The sequence below is a fragment of the Tamandua tetradactyla genome, chromosome 6, assembly GCF_023851605.1.
Source record: "Tamandua tetradactyla isolate mTamTet1 chromosome 6, mTamTet1.pri, whole genome shotgun sequence".
Taxonomy (NCBI): domain Eukaryota; kingdom Metazoa; phylum Chordata; class Mammalia; order Pilosa; family Myrmecophagidae; genus Tamandua; species Tamandua tetradactyla.
The window spans coordinates 8931113-8945532 of NC_135332.1; the positions used below are offsets into that span (position 1 = coordinate 8931113).

Consider the following 14420-nt stretch of genomic DNA (forward strand, 5'->3'; position numbering starts at 1 on the left):
GAGTGATGTGACTTAAGCCAGTTAAGAAAAATATTACAATATACACAGTTTGTTGTTTAACTCTGTTACTAACTTGCCATATTTGCAGAACAGTCTTTGTTTATTAGCTACAATTTCAAAATGGTAGGGACTTTAAACTATTACATTTAAATTTCACCTCTAGACTAGGGCAAAAAGAGTTATATTTTTATAATTCTTAATTTGTTACTGCTTAATTTTTTCTTGACTCTTTAAATTATGTTGTGATCAAAGGGTGCAAATAGTTTGAAGGTTGGTATTATAATTTTGTAAGAGACCCAAGGTTCCTGTCTGTTGTCTTGTATGGTATCTTACACATTTGGCCTTAATGGAAGATACTTTCTTTTGAAAAAGAAGGCTCTTCATTTATTTAAAATTTTCATTCTATAGAAGTACATTCCTTTGATAGGAACCATATATATCTATTTTTAATATAATTATTTTCTCTTATTCTATCTGCAAGTATAGGGTTGAGACTGTTATTTTAATAAGTATCCTGTTTCACTATGGTAATGTGAATTCTTTGTCCTCAAATGTAAAAATGAAGAGCAAATGTAAAAGGTGATGAGGGCAAGGAAACCCTGGATTAGCAGATTTTCGGAGATCTGTTATTCTTTTAACAAAGTTTATTCACTGGCGGCTTTCAACAGCCGTTCAGAAACATGATATTCAATACCTGCTAATGAGTTGGCAGGCTCTTTTTTTTCACAGGCTGGGATATTTCCTAGTGAGCCAAATGAATAATACCTGCCCTTGGTGATCTTAGATGAGAGGACTCTACGTTAAATAGGCAAACAAATAACTATGTAATTACATAGGTGGTAAATGCTCTAAAGAGAAAGTGAAGGAAGCAAAGGGTGAACAAAGGGATGGTTTAAAAATTTAGGTTAAAGCCCAGTAGATGAGAACATTCTAGCCTAATAACAAAGGAAAAGAATGTGCCAGACAGAATTCGCACCATATGTGAGGGTTCTGAGATAGGAAAAAGCTTGATGCAAGTCAGGGAATATGACCAAGGCCAGTGAATGGAGCATGTGAGGGAGAGACAAGGGACCAGGTGGAGGAGGCATGGAACAGCCTGTTATTGCTGGGCCTTCTGGTCCCGATTAAGGAGTTGAGGGGTTATTTTGAATGCATTAGGAAGCCACCACAGGATTTTAAGCCAGATTGCTCTGATGGCTGTGTAGAAATTGGAGGAAAGTGGAGAGAGCAGTCAATAAGTAGTTACTGAGAACCTTTGTGCTAGGCACTATTCTAGGTGCTGACCAGTTCCAGAGTTAGAAAAGTGTTGCACAATATCGGCAAAAGCAACTTGCAAACAGGTGGTGGCTGTAGAGATGAAGAGAAGAAAATGGATTCAAGGTTTATTTTATAGGGAAAATCATTAGAAGTCTGATAAATCGCATTACGGGTGAGAGATGTTAAGAGGGACTTGAGCTTCTGGCTTTAACAACTAGGAGGTTGTGGGGCTTTTTATTGCATTGGAAAGATTGTAGGAGGAGGAGATTCTAAGGGAAAGATTAAGTATTTAATTTGGGCAGAGTACGTTGAGGTCTTTTCATAAAACAACAGGTAGAGATAGCAAGTAGATGGTTTGATACATGTGTCTGTAATCCAGAACACAGCTTCGAATTTATGAGCTGTTTGCTTTCAGGTGATATTTAAAGTCTGTAGATGCATAAGATTACCCAAAGGTTATAAAAGGAGAAGAGATGAATGAGGGTTCAAGAGTCTTGAGGAATCTCCCAGTCTTTTTGAGAATGTTCAGAGGAGTGATGCTGAAAGTTGTCAGAAAGGCAGGAGAAATTCAGGAATATGCCATATCTTGGAATTCAAGAAAGCATTTCAAGAAGAAAAAGTGGTCAACAGTGTCATATGCCACTGAGACGTCTAGTTAGTAAGGTCCATTGATTTTGGCAACAGGAAGATTAGTGCTGACTGTGGCAGGAGATGTGGGAGGAAGAAGCCTAATAAGGACTTGGCGAAGAAAGAAGGGTGAGGAGGTAGAGAAGATTCACTTGAAATCAGGCTGACTATATTCATATCCTTCTTCTGCCTGGCTTAGTAGGTCATAGTTTTTACCTTTTTAGTTCAAGAGGACACTGCATTTGTATTAATTAATTTGTTTGAATCCCACTTTCAGAAGAGTTCATGTCAGTTACTAATAATAATCCATTAAGCCATGCAAACACAGAAGCATTTTTCACTTTGTGCTTATGATTGTTTCCTATTTAGTGAGGACCATAACTTGATCACTTAGACACATGACATTCATTCATTCCTTTGTTCTTTCAGCATATATTCAATACCTGCAACAAACTATGTTCTGTGCGTAGACAAGGCCCAAGGGACTCACGTGAGCTGGCTGCCTGGCTTCCTTATGGGGGTTCCCAGTCTAGTGGGGGGCAGATAAGTAAACAGTGGTGCAAATGGTGTAAATGTCACTATACTGCGTTTAGAGCTTTTCTATCAAAACTGGAAGAATCACTAAGTGTTTACCAACCTAGAAAGGGCCTAAGAGAGTATGTAGTCAGGTTCGCTTCATTTTGTAGATAAAACATAGGTCTTTGGCAGTTGAGGAGTAGGTCGAGGTCACAGCTAGTTTTGGTTATAAAAGCTAAAATTTAAATTCAGAACTGTAGGACTTTGAAGCCCATGTCTCATATTTACTACCATGCTTTCCTGCTTCCCTTAATAACAAAATTAACTGTATAGCGACCTCAGAACAGGAACTGATATGCCAGTATAAAATGCAAACTATTTCCCACATTCACCAGTATTTAGAAATATTTGCATTTTGCTTGGCTTGACCATCTGACATAATTAGTTGGGGGTGGGCAGGAAAAAGTAGTGAACTTTCCTCTTACCTGCTGTGTGATCCTGGGTATAGAATTATTTTCATTAATCAGTTTTGACTATTGTGTAATATTTGAGTTATGGAAATTTCAAGATGTAGCACATCATCATAGAGCAAAACTTTCTATTTGGTGTTCATTCACAAGGACGCCTGGGTATCCACTTGCCACACAGTTTGAAATGAAGAGTCTTATTTCATGAACTAGTTTCACCCCCAAAATATTCCATTTTGTACTTTGTTTATGTTTGGCATTTCATTCTTGCCAAAGGCCTTACATAAGTACACACTAGATGGAAAGCCTTGTATTACATGATCTGTTTATACAATGTTATGCTAAGGGCTTCTGTTCTGTTATGCTATAGGCCTTTGTATTTAGATAGCAGAGAAGTTGACACTGTGATTAGGAAGTATGTTTTATGTTGGAAAACTGCACTGTCTGTCTTTTTTTTTTAATTTAACATTTGTCATTTCTTTTTTGGGAATTAAAAAAATTTACTGTTGAAAAATTCTTATTCTCGCAACATTAAATACTTCTTTTTATGGTATTGTGATTGTATATGGTTGGTCCTTTTCAAAAAGAATTTTTACTTTGAGGAAATTTTCAAGGCCTGAAAAACACTAAGCTTTTTAAAACTGAAAAATAGCAAAGGCATGTGTGTGTATATGTATTTGAGGGAATGACTTACAGGCTCCACATTCCAAATTAGCTTTTTTAAAAGTTTAAATTTTAAAACATATATGTTCGTTGTAGAAAATCATCCAGTTAGCCACTATCCCACCACCCCTGGACATCTTTGTTGACATTTTGATACTTTCTTTTGGTATTTGACTATAATATTGGACGTTGGGTTAAACTTTTTGTACTCTCTTTATATCCTGTTCATTTAATGTTGCAACATTAGCATTTCCTGGAGGAGGTGATTTTTCTCAGACAACCAGGAAGACATTCTTCTAGAAATGTATGTGAATGTACTGACTTAAATGGAAAATTTTTCCCTATGTATTTTGTAAGAACAGCATGTAGTGGTGCTGAATGGTAACATATGGAATAAAATGGAAATGTTAACATGTTGCTATCCGATGGGGCAGTATCATATATTATTTCAGAGCTAGACCTACTCTGCAGTATTAAATTCCTTTCTTGCATTTAAAATTTGAACTTAGTCTTTAAGAGAGAAATAAACCAAAAATCTCTGGCCTCTACTCTAAAAGCTGTTCTGTTTTACAGAAAGGATTATATTCTTTTGGAAATTCTTTTTAGACTATTATAAACTATCTTAGCTTGTTCTGAAAAAGTATTTTTAAATTTTTCAAATACTGGAATAGTTATAGTACTGTAACTGACTAATTTGGGCTCTTTTGGAACTTTTAACTGATGGACATAGGAAATGCTAGCAAGAAATTTGAAACTGTGCATTCAGTAGGAGGCTTTTTTTTTTTTTTTTTTGCGTGGGCAGGCACCAGGAATCGAACTTGGGTTTCCAGCATGGCAGGCGAGAAATCTGCCACTGAGCCAAGGAGGCTATTTTAAAAATATATATCTACAGCACAAAAGGAGAATGGCTTTTATTATTTCTTTGATTATAGATAAATACTGTTTTGCTCCTTGTGAACCAAACAAAAAGATATGTGGTGGTACTTAAAGTATGCTTTAGTGATAAAGAGTCAGTATTAAAATATCACTACTAAAAACATGTGATCCAGATCATATCAGATATTTTATAATGTTTTTTCCAGAGAGGAATAAAGTAATTAGAGAAAGTCATATAAAAAAATAGATAGGTAATCTCAAAGATAAGGAACAACAAAAGAGGCCCTTTGTGAAGACCAGGCAAAATGAGGATACTGGAAGGGCACTAACTGAAAGAAGGAAGTGTCTGTTGCATGGCAAACTCTGAGAACCAAGAACAGTTTTGTATGTCTACCCTGTGTATATAGCTAGCCTCTAGTCAAGTAATTAAGAAATTACCTTCTCAAGTAATTGCTTTGTCATATTTTATTTTGAAATAAAAAGTGAGGGGAGAAAACACACAGAATCCTGGTATAAAGATCTGTATATTTTAAAACGTTATAGAGGTGGCGTACTTCCAGTACTTGCAGTTGGTTGATTTCATGATGTTTTTCACTATAGAGTTTTCAGCACTGTGAACAAAAATTATTAAAAATAATCAGGCCCAATTTATGCTTACTATTTTTAAGCAATTACCCGTAAGTGTTACAACCTTATATTTCAGTTGTGCAGTACGGGCAGAGCAATATCATGGTACATGTCACGTTTTCCTGTGAATATGTGCAGAGAGAATAGAGAAAGAAAAGATAGGATGGGAAATTGAATCTCTAAATAATAAGAAATATCACCTTCTGTCTTTGTTGCTTGCCATACATAGTTTTACATGAAGATTTGTTTCATGAACTAGTTTTACTCGCAAATGTTCCATTTTGTACCTTGTTTATATTTGGCATTTCATTCTTGCTGAAAGCCTTTCATAAGTAGATACTAGATGGAGAGCCTTGTTACATAATCTGTTCATGCAGTTTTATGCTAAAGGCTTCTTGTTTAGGTATGACCTCATCAGTATATTTGCAGGACTGAGATTATTGATGTACACAAATTACATCAATTTTTTATGAAAAATTAATGATGAAAATCTACTTCTAGGTCACTTTCAAAGGCAAGTTAATGCTTATAATTGAGTAGATGTCTCCAAGCATATGTTTAATGAAGCCTATTTAATGAATATTAAGAAAACATTTTGACATGGATTTGTTTTGGGGATTGTAACACTGATGACAGAGGTATATTACAGATGGGCCACAATCTCATTACAAGAGGGGTAATTCACAATCATGACCAGTATTAAGGAGTAAACATATTTCTAGTTTTCTCTCATTTATCTAGATTCTTTTTCCTTTTTGAAATATTCCATTCTTTTTTTTTAACTTTAACCTCTCCTTTTTATTATCTTTTAGTTCAATTTATGTAAAAATTAGTATTTGTGAAAGAACTCAAGTTTACTGAATAAAAGGCATTATTTATAGTTTATAAAGCAATTAAAACAAAATAAGCTTCTGAAGGGGTAGTATTTAGTAAAGCAAATAATACTTTTCAATAGATGTACAATTATACAAAAAATGAATTGAAAAAGAAACTACTTGTATTACGACATTACATAGCAGATTTACAAAGAACTAGTAGAAAAATGCAATAAAGTATCTTTGTGATCCCACCAGAGGTGCCCTTTCGTTGATCATAAGAAAACTAAATTTTGTAGAGGTTAGAGCTGTTAAGTTCATAGAAACACAAACACCAAAATTTATTTAATTAAAAGCATTAATTTTAAGGGAAAAAAGTATGTTCTCTTATTTTGGCAAAAACTTTAATTTTTTCCAGTGGAACCAAAACCTCCTGAACCCCTTTCAGTGACATCCAAAACTTGAACTTCCTCTATTTCTGGATAAAAAATCCATTCACAAATCAGCTGTGCGATTCAATCACCCTTTTTCACTTCAAACTTTTCTTTGCCAAAATTAAATAGCACAACATCGACATTTTCTCTATAATCTTCATCTATGACACCAGCTCCTACATCTATAAAGTGTTTTGCAGCCAAGCCAGAACGTGGAGCTACTCTTCCATAACATCCAGAAGGAAGGGCTATTTGAATGTCTGTTTTCACAAGAGCTTTTTCCATGGGTGGTATTGTTTAATCATAGGCACTGTACAGGCCATAGCCGGCAATGGCGTGCTCTGAGAGCCGGGCAAAGTGGATGCACACGCCGCCCTCCTCCGCTGACCTGGCCCGCTTCCTGGGGGAGATGGCAGGGGTCTCCGGGGTTTTTCCCCTAGTTGGCTTGTCAGCTCTGCCGGACGTGCACCGTGTCTGCACCCGAAATATTCCATTCTTGCAAATGGAAGGGCTTAACTATGCATGGAAAATATGTAAGCCATTTTAAACCATTAATTAGACTTAGCCATTTAGAATGTAACCATCTGTTTTATTGTATACTAGTTCTTAAGGAAATGCCTTGATATTTATAGTGTTTGGCTAGTTTTTGGTTCTCTACATAAAGAAAAACTGGATATCAGCTTTGAGTTATGCTGTTTTTTTCAGAATCACATGTATACTTAGGTTTCTGAAGAAATTTTCTCATTACTTAATTATCTTGGTAATGCAGATTTTCTTAGAATTTTAATATTTCTTGAACTATTATGTTTACTTTTAAACAAAAGATTGTTTTAAGGAATCTTCGTCTCAATTAAAAGGGTCTCAACACAAAAATAGTATACTTTTTAATTCATACATCTTCATTTTATTCTTCATAAATTTTTTTTTCAGAGTGATTTTTCTGCTGTTTACAGGCACACTTAATTGAACTGCAGTTAAATTCTAGACATTTTATAAGATTAAGCAACAGTGGTTCATTTTAGTGGAAAACAGACTTGAATGGCTCATTAATTGCAATATTCTGACCTTGATTATTGTTTGTCTATAATCCTGTAAGATGTTAATTACATGTATGATACCTCTTATTTAAAATTCTCAGAATTTGGCATTTGTCTCATTTCCTCATAGTAGTAATTAAAACATATACAACATATGGCAAAAACAAAAACCTTTCAAATTCTGAACCATCTTGGCTCATCCCTGCTGTCTGGAGATCTAGTCCTGGAACATGCACAGTCATGCTAGGTCATCACTGAATTTGGATTTGCTGAAACTTTGCCATTAGAAGTATTTGAAAGTTCTTAAATCTGCTTAGAGAAGAAGCAGTCTTCAAAATTTGTGGTCATTTTTGCCCTCTTTAAAATTGTATCTGAATATTATTTCCCTTTGTAGTCAAAGGGAAATTTTTGATTGATATTAACATTTAATGGTTGCTTACATGGAGAAGGATCTTCCCACTTTATCTTAGTATCTTCTTCATGCCACTTCCCACTGTGGTTTTCATATAAGAAGTATTCAGATATACTGAAAAAAATAAGGCATTTCATGCCTTTGAAGAACTTAGCCAGCCAAATTTTTGATCTCTCAATTTTCTGCCTTTGGTGACTAGATGTATTTACATCTTAATAAACAAATGGGCTTTCATAATAGAAAGTTACTTTAAATGCTGCTCTGTATATTATGCTTCTAAAGTCTCTGACATTTAATAAGAGTTGAAAGGTTACAATGGAGGTGGAGAAAAAGTTGTGTATAGGGGGAGGAAAAACTAGACTAAGAGTCAGGAAATCTTACATTTAGGTCTTGATTCTGCCACTAAAATAGATGGGTGAGTTGTATAAACTACCAAACCTCCCTTAGCTTTAGGCTTCTTATATGTAAAATGGAGGATAAAGTCAGTTCTTCTTCAGTCTCCTTTCCACCTTGAAATCTGTGTGTCTTTGTCTCCCTGTATGTGTGTAAGAGTAAGCTAAGGTTTGAATTGTGTATAGAAAGAAAAGTCATATGAGAAGATGGGGAGTGGTTAGTGTTAGGTAGAGGTGATAGGAATAGACAGACACACTGTCTTCAGTGAGTATGGGGAGCCTGCTTTTGATTGGAGCACATTTTATAGAGAGAAATAGGAAATACATTGGTGATATCAGTAGGAACTAGCTAGAGGGTTTGAACACAAAAATACTAACTGTACACAAACAGCCTTTATCATTGAGGTGGTTATCTTTCGTCCATGTGAAGTAGTTCCTGGTAATCACTTTTTGAGTGAACAGTGTGACTAGTTTCTATCATTGATCCTTCAGTTTTGACCGAGTTTTCCCCTTTATCTCTAACATTTGTCAGTTAAATGAACTTCCCAATATTAGTATCTTCTTTCCCCCTTTATTTAAATAAACAAAAGAAAAGGATATTTGTTTCTCCCTAAGAAAGGTATCAGTCAGTGAGGGAGGCTAGACTAGAGACTACATGTAAAAAACTGTAGCTGTATGGAAAGAGTTGTGGGCATGTGTGTGTATGTAAGGGGTACAGACTAAAAGAATAAGGTGCTGGTTGGAAGAACAACGGGGAGGGGTGGCAATTAGAGACAGATCCTTGTTCCTTGGTGACCTGAAAATTGCCTAAAGTTGTAGCTGGCACTACCCCGCCTGAGTTGAGACCAAGACAAAAAGATGCTCTAGTTAGGATCTTTCTTGTGACATATGAAATCAATTCCCTTAAGATTCAAGTATTTTGCTAAATGTCTTAAATGCCAAGGAGCTCATTCCTTCTAGGAGGCAACTACTACAATTTAGGAAAATTCAAATTACCATTATTCTTGAGAGTAGATGATGGGCAGTGTTAAGAATCACCGGTAAAGTGTTCTCCAAACTGATTAATTAGGTTTCTAGGTTTTTTTTGTTTTTGTTAAAGCCATTATTCTTTAAAAGGACCTTTGTTATAAAGAAGAAATTAACATGTCATTGTGTTCCTAGTTCCAAAGAGAGCCCAATTCTATGACTTTTTTTTTTTTTTCAAGCATATCGAAACCTTACTATTTGAAAGTGGTAGGGGGAATACAACAGTGAACAAGACATGAATGAACTCTGTCCCCAGGGGCATACATTGTCAAAGAGATATAAGACAAGTACACAAGTGATTGGGTGCAAGGTAAAAATGACTCAGGCCAGAAGAGAGGTGCTAATAAAAATGATATAGGAATTTAAGCAAAAGAGTTGGTTTCATTTTTAAAGGACCTTGAAATGAAAATTGGGTTTTACTAAATATATAGACCTGGATGATTTGAAAAAGACGGGTGTACTTTGAATTTCTGAGAAAAGAGAAAGGACACAAAAGTAAGGTCAGGACATAGGAAAGTGTTTCAGAAGTCAGTAAGCTGAATTATCATAAAATGGTTCTTTTTCTTCTGTCCCAGAAAGTATAGTGAACCTTGAGGGCTCGCTGGAAAAAAGGTAAATTTACATATCCTTAAAACCACTATTAAATTTTAATGAATTTCCTTATGATCTTTTTCTGTGCATTATTCTTTTTTTTAAATTTTTTTTATTGTATAGTTTAACATATATGCAAAGCGAAGAAATAAAAAAGCAGTATTTTTCAAAGCGCTCTTCAACAAGTGGTTACAGGACAGATTCCAGAGTTTGTCATGGACTACCATACGATCCTCTCATTTTTCCTTCTTGCTGTTCCAGAATATAGGAGGCTAGAAGGCTTAAATACTTTTTTATCATCACAATCAACTTTTTTTTTCTTTTTTTTGTGAACAATAACAGATATACAAAAAAATAAATAAGTTTTAAAGCACAGCACCACAGTTAGTTGTAGAACATATTTCAGACTTTGAAATGGGTTACAATTTCCCAATTTTAGGGTTTTACTTCTAGCTGCTCTAAAATACTGGAGACTAAAAGAGATATCAATTTAATGACTCAGCATTCATATTCATTTGTTAGTCCTGTCTTCATTGTATAATTCCACCATCACCTTTGATCTTTCCATGCCACTCTTTGGGGTTGTTTGGGCTATGGGAATTGTAACTTTTTGACATTGGAAGGGTCTGTCACTAATATAGGATAGGGAGATGAAACTATCTGATGTTCTGGAAAGGCTGGGCTAGGTTTCAGGACTTATCTGGACCAGGGATCCATCTGGAAAGTTACTCTAGTGCCTGGAACCCTTGTGGAATCTTAATATTGCCCTAGGTGTTCTTTAGGATTGGCTGGAATGCTCCTGGATGGGGGCTGGCAGGTTATGATAGTTTGCTAGGCCTACCTGAGGCTTGCATAAGAGCAACCTCCAGAGTAGCCTCTCGACTGTATCTGAACTCTCTCAGCCACTGATACTTTATTAATTCACTTCTTTTTCTCTATGCATTATTGTTTTTGCTTTTTTTTAATGCATTATTCTTAAAGGGAGGATCAGACTGTGTTAGATCTTGAATGGTTATAGCTCTGGAGTTCTTCATTTTTAATCTTCCCCCTCAGATACATATTTTTGACAGAATTATAATCTTTAGTGTCAGATTCACTTGGCAAAAGTTATTTCCTTAATTGTGTTTTCTCTTTGGAGATGGCTTTATTTTACATGAAAATGACTACCTTTTTTTTTTCTTTTAAATGGGAAACCTCATATCCAAGCTGTGTATTGTTTTCTAATCATGGCTTCCTGAAGTTGATACTATTTAGAGATTATCTTCCCCTTTGGGGATAAAATGATACAGTAAGGCAGTGCAGTGGACTTGTGAGCTGTGTATGCTATTGTTACCCTGACTTGACTCAGGGTAATGAAGTCTTGATTTGAAGAATTTAGGGTTTGTTTAGGGTTTGAGTATGATTTTTGTTTTATTGTATTGATGTTTTCATCCTGCAGGAAATTTTTAGCTGTGTATAATGGAAACAAAGGGAGAGTGCTTCTTAGGCACTTTAGATTATTTTATATACCCGCTTTCCAAAGTTTAGATGTCTATTATAGAAATTAACTTTGTAAGCTTAATTAAGGCCTCATGTTCCTTGCCTTCCTGTTGCTAAGATATAAGTAACAGTTTGAATATTATTTCTTATTTGTGCTTTTTAGCAGCTCAACAGTGTTAAATCTGATGTACTAGGTTCATTATTTTTTTAAGCACAAAATCTCAGGGACTAATCTTGAAGGCTGTGAATGTGCTGGACATTTGAAAAACAAGTCTCTAGAGGTGTGGAGGGATAGATAGTTAGAACTGTAGTAAAATAGGAAATAACGAATGTCTGAACTGCAAAGTAAATTAAAAAAAAGGGAAATAAAAAATTCTAATCTCAGGCTTAGTTTTCCTGTTCATGACAATTTTATACCCCAAACAAAGACCTAAATCTCTTTAAACTTTTTTTTTACTATATAGTATAACATATATACAAAGCAAAGAGAGAAAAAAAAAGCAATAGTTTTCAAAGTACTTTTCAACAAGTAGTTACAGGACAGATCCGAGAATTTGTCATACGCTACCGTACCATTATCTCAGATTCTTCCTTCTTGCTGCTCCAGAACATTGGAGTCTAGAAGGAATAAATATTTTTTTTATCATCACAACTGGCTTTTTTTTCTTTTGTGAAGAATAACATATATACCAAAAAGTAATAAATTTCAAAGCACAGTGCAACAATAAGTTGTAGAATAAATTTCAGAGTTGGGTGTGGGTTCCAAATCCACAATTTAGGTTTTTACTTCAAGCTGCTCTAAGATACTGAAGGCTGGTTTTGATTGGGGTTTGGCAAGTTATGATAGGTAGCAATGTCTATCTGAAGATTCATAATAGTGACCTCCAGAGTAGTCTCTCAACTCTATTTGAACTCTCTCAGCCACTGATTCCTTATTTGTTACACTCCTTTTCCCCCTTTTGGTCAGGATGGCATTGTTGATGCCATGGTGCCAGAGTCAGACTCATCCCTGGGAGCCATCTCCCACACCGCCAGGGAGACTTTCATCCCTGGATGTCATGTCCCATATAGGGGAAGGGCAGTGATTTCACTTGCACGGTTGGGCTTAGAGAGAATGAAGCCACAAGTGAGACACAGAAGAGAAAGACCTAAAATTTTTATGAGATCGTAGTTGAATTGTGAACAACATCATTGTTGTTTGGAAATTACTTTTGCAGCAAAACACAATTAAGTTTCTCAGAATAAAAAAAAAAAAGAAGAAAGACAAAAAAAAACCACAATTAAGTTTCTAATCTAGTTTCTTAATTTCTTTGGCATTTTTATAAGCCTTTAAAAAAAAAAAAAACCCAGCTTATTTGGTATAATCGATACCAAAAGATGACGTTAATATAAAATCCAGTTTTGAGTAAAATGTATGTCAGGAACTGAACTGATAGGGATGCTACATCAGAATCAGTTCTCTTGGAACATGCTAAGATATTGATTTATAGACGTGGAAATCTGTATTTTTAACAAACACATTAGGCAGTTTTTATGTCCTGCCAGGACTAAGAACAATTGTCAGTTAACTATTTCTGTAAAGGGCCAAATAGTCTATTTTTGGCTTGACATGTCAAGGAGTAAAATTAAGGACATTATGTAGTTAGTATTTATTTAAGAAGAGAGAAAACAAATTTCCACAATTTTTTTATTGATGGAATTCAAAATAGAATAATATTAAGTAGTATATATTTTTTGTAATATAGGTCTAATAATGAGAAGAATGGCATTCTTTGGGAGTGGGAATAGCATTTTGTTTAATTGTGGTTCATAGGTTTAATGTTCCCTATCAAAATCAGTTACAATTGGTCATACATTAATGCTGATGTGTAATGAGATTTTACATAGTTCATCTTTGAAAACCTATCACACAGATGGGTACTGCCAGATGAGCATATGATTTTAATCGCACATATTTGTTGTTCGAAAGACATTAATAGAATTCTATTAGATTCTTCTCAGTATTTATTCTTAGCCTTACTTGCAGATTAACCACTTCAATTGAAGGTTAGGTAGAAGCTCCTTAACTATACATTTAAATGGCTTTTGAAATATGTAAATTCTCTTGCATCTACACTGGGGTTTGAAACAAACTGCTGGAACTATAGTTTGAATTTTGAAAATATTTCTGCTGCAAATTTGTATGGGAATGGAGATCTCACTTCCTGTTTAACTTTTGACAGAAAAAAAGAGTGTGTATAAAGCAGTTGAACATTGCTTGTGATTCAGATAATGCTAGTTGTCAAAATGACTCTTCCACAGTGTAGGTTTTGCAGGATATGCTGTTTTACCTTTTAATTTTGTGTTGAAACATTAGGCACATTTTCAAGTCTGCAGCTGAAGCTAACTTCAGGGGCTCTTCAGTGTTCCATAAATAGTAGTTAAAGGTAGTTCTTATTCAAAAAAGTTCCGTTTCAGCAATGAACTAAAAAAAAAATCTCAAAACTTTTTACCACAGCTAAAGCCATCATACTGGTTGTGATGGGGCAAGTGGGAATATCCAACTTCTGTTTCTGGCAGAAATTTATGAAATTGACCATAGTAAATCCATGAGAGTGGGTCACAGTCATTGTCTGCATTAACCTGCTGATGAGTAATACAGTGACTAACCATTTATACAACTTTGTAAATTTGTCCACCTGAGCCTTTTTCTGCTCCATCCATATTATCACCATCAGTTGTAACACATCCTCACATATTCGACTTTTCAGGTTGTACTGATTTAGTGTCTTCTTACCTTTGATAAGATTTTCATCTGTAATTCTTCCACACAGATTGTTCATGCAGGCTGACTCTTCAGTCACTTCAAACTTGTCACTGACTCTTGAAATAAACAATTGAGCGTATCAATAACATCTTTGGACTCCCCTAGAGCCAAGGAAAACCACAAAGTCATTTGCCTTGATTCTTGATTGACTGTTGATGGTTGTTCCCCGATGTCCAGAATTTTTTGAGCAGCTCTTCTCACTGAAAGGCTAGTCATTTTGAACGAGTTTATTTTCTCTGGACACATTCCTTCAGCTGTTGTAATCAAACACAAGTTAATTAACTCACCATTGATCATCAGCATTCCTTGCTTGACTAACAAATGAAGCATTTGGAAATTAACTTTGTTGGCCAGTCTCACTTTAATTTTAAATTTTTGTGAAGAAATTCTGCTTT

The 14420-nt window shown here is 35.0% G+C and overlaps 1 protein-coding gene and 1 pseudogene across 1 annotated transcript in view; one reads left to right on the forward strand and one right to left on the reverse strand.

The window, feature by feature from the left end:
* GNA13 (G protein subunit alpha 13) overlaps positions 1–14420 on the forward strand; it is a 47764-nt gene that overhangs the window by 12313 nt on the left and 21031 nt on the right. The gene's annotated exons all lie outside the window — the stretch shown is intronic.
* Positions 5898–7561, reverse strand: LOC143685590 (deoxyuridine 5'-triphosphate nucleotidohydrolase pseudogene; annotated as a pseudogene).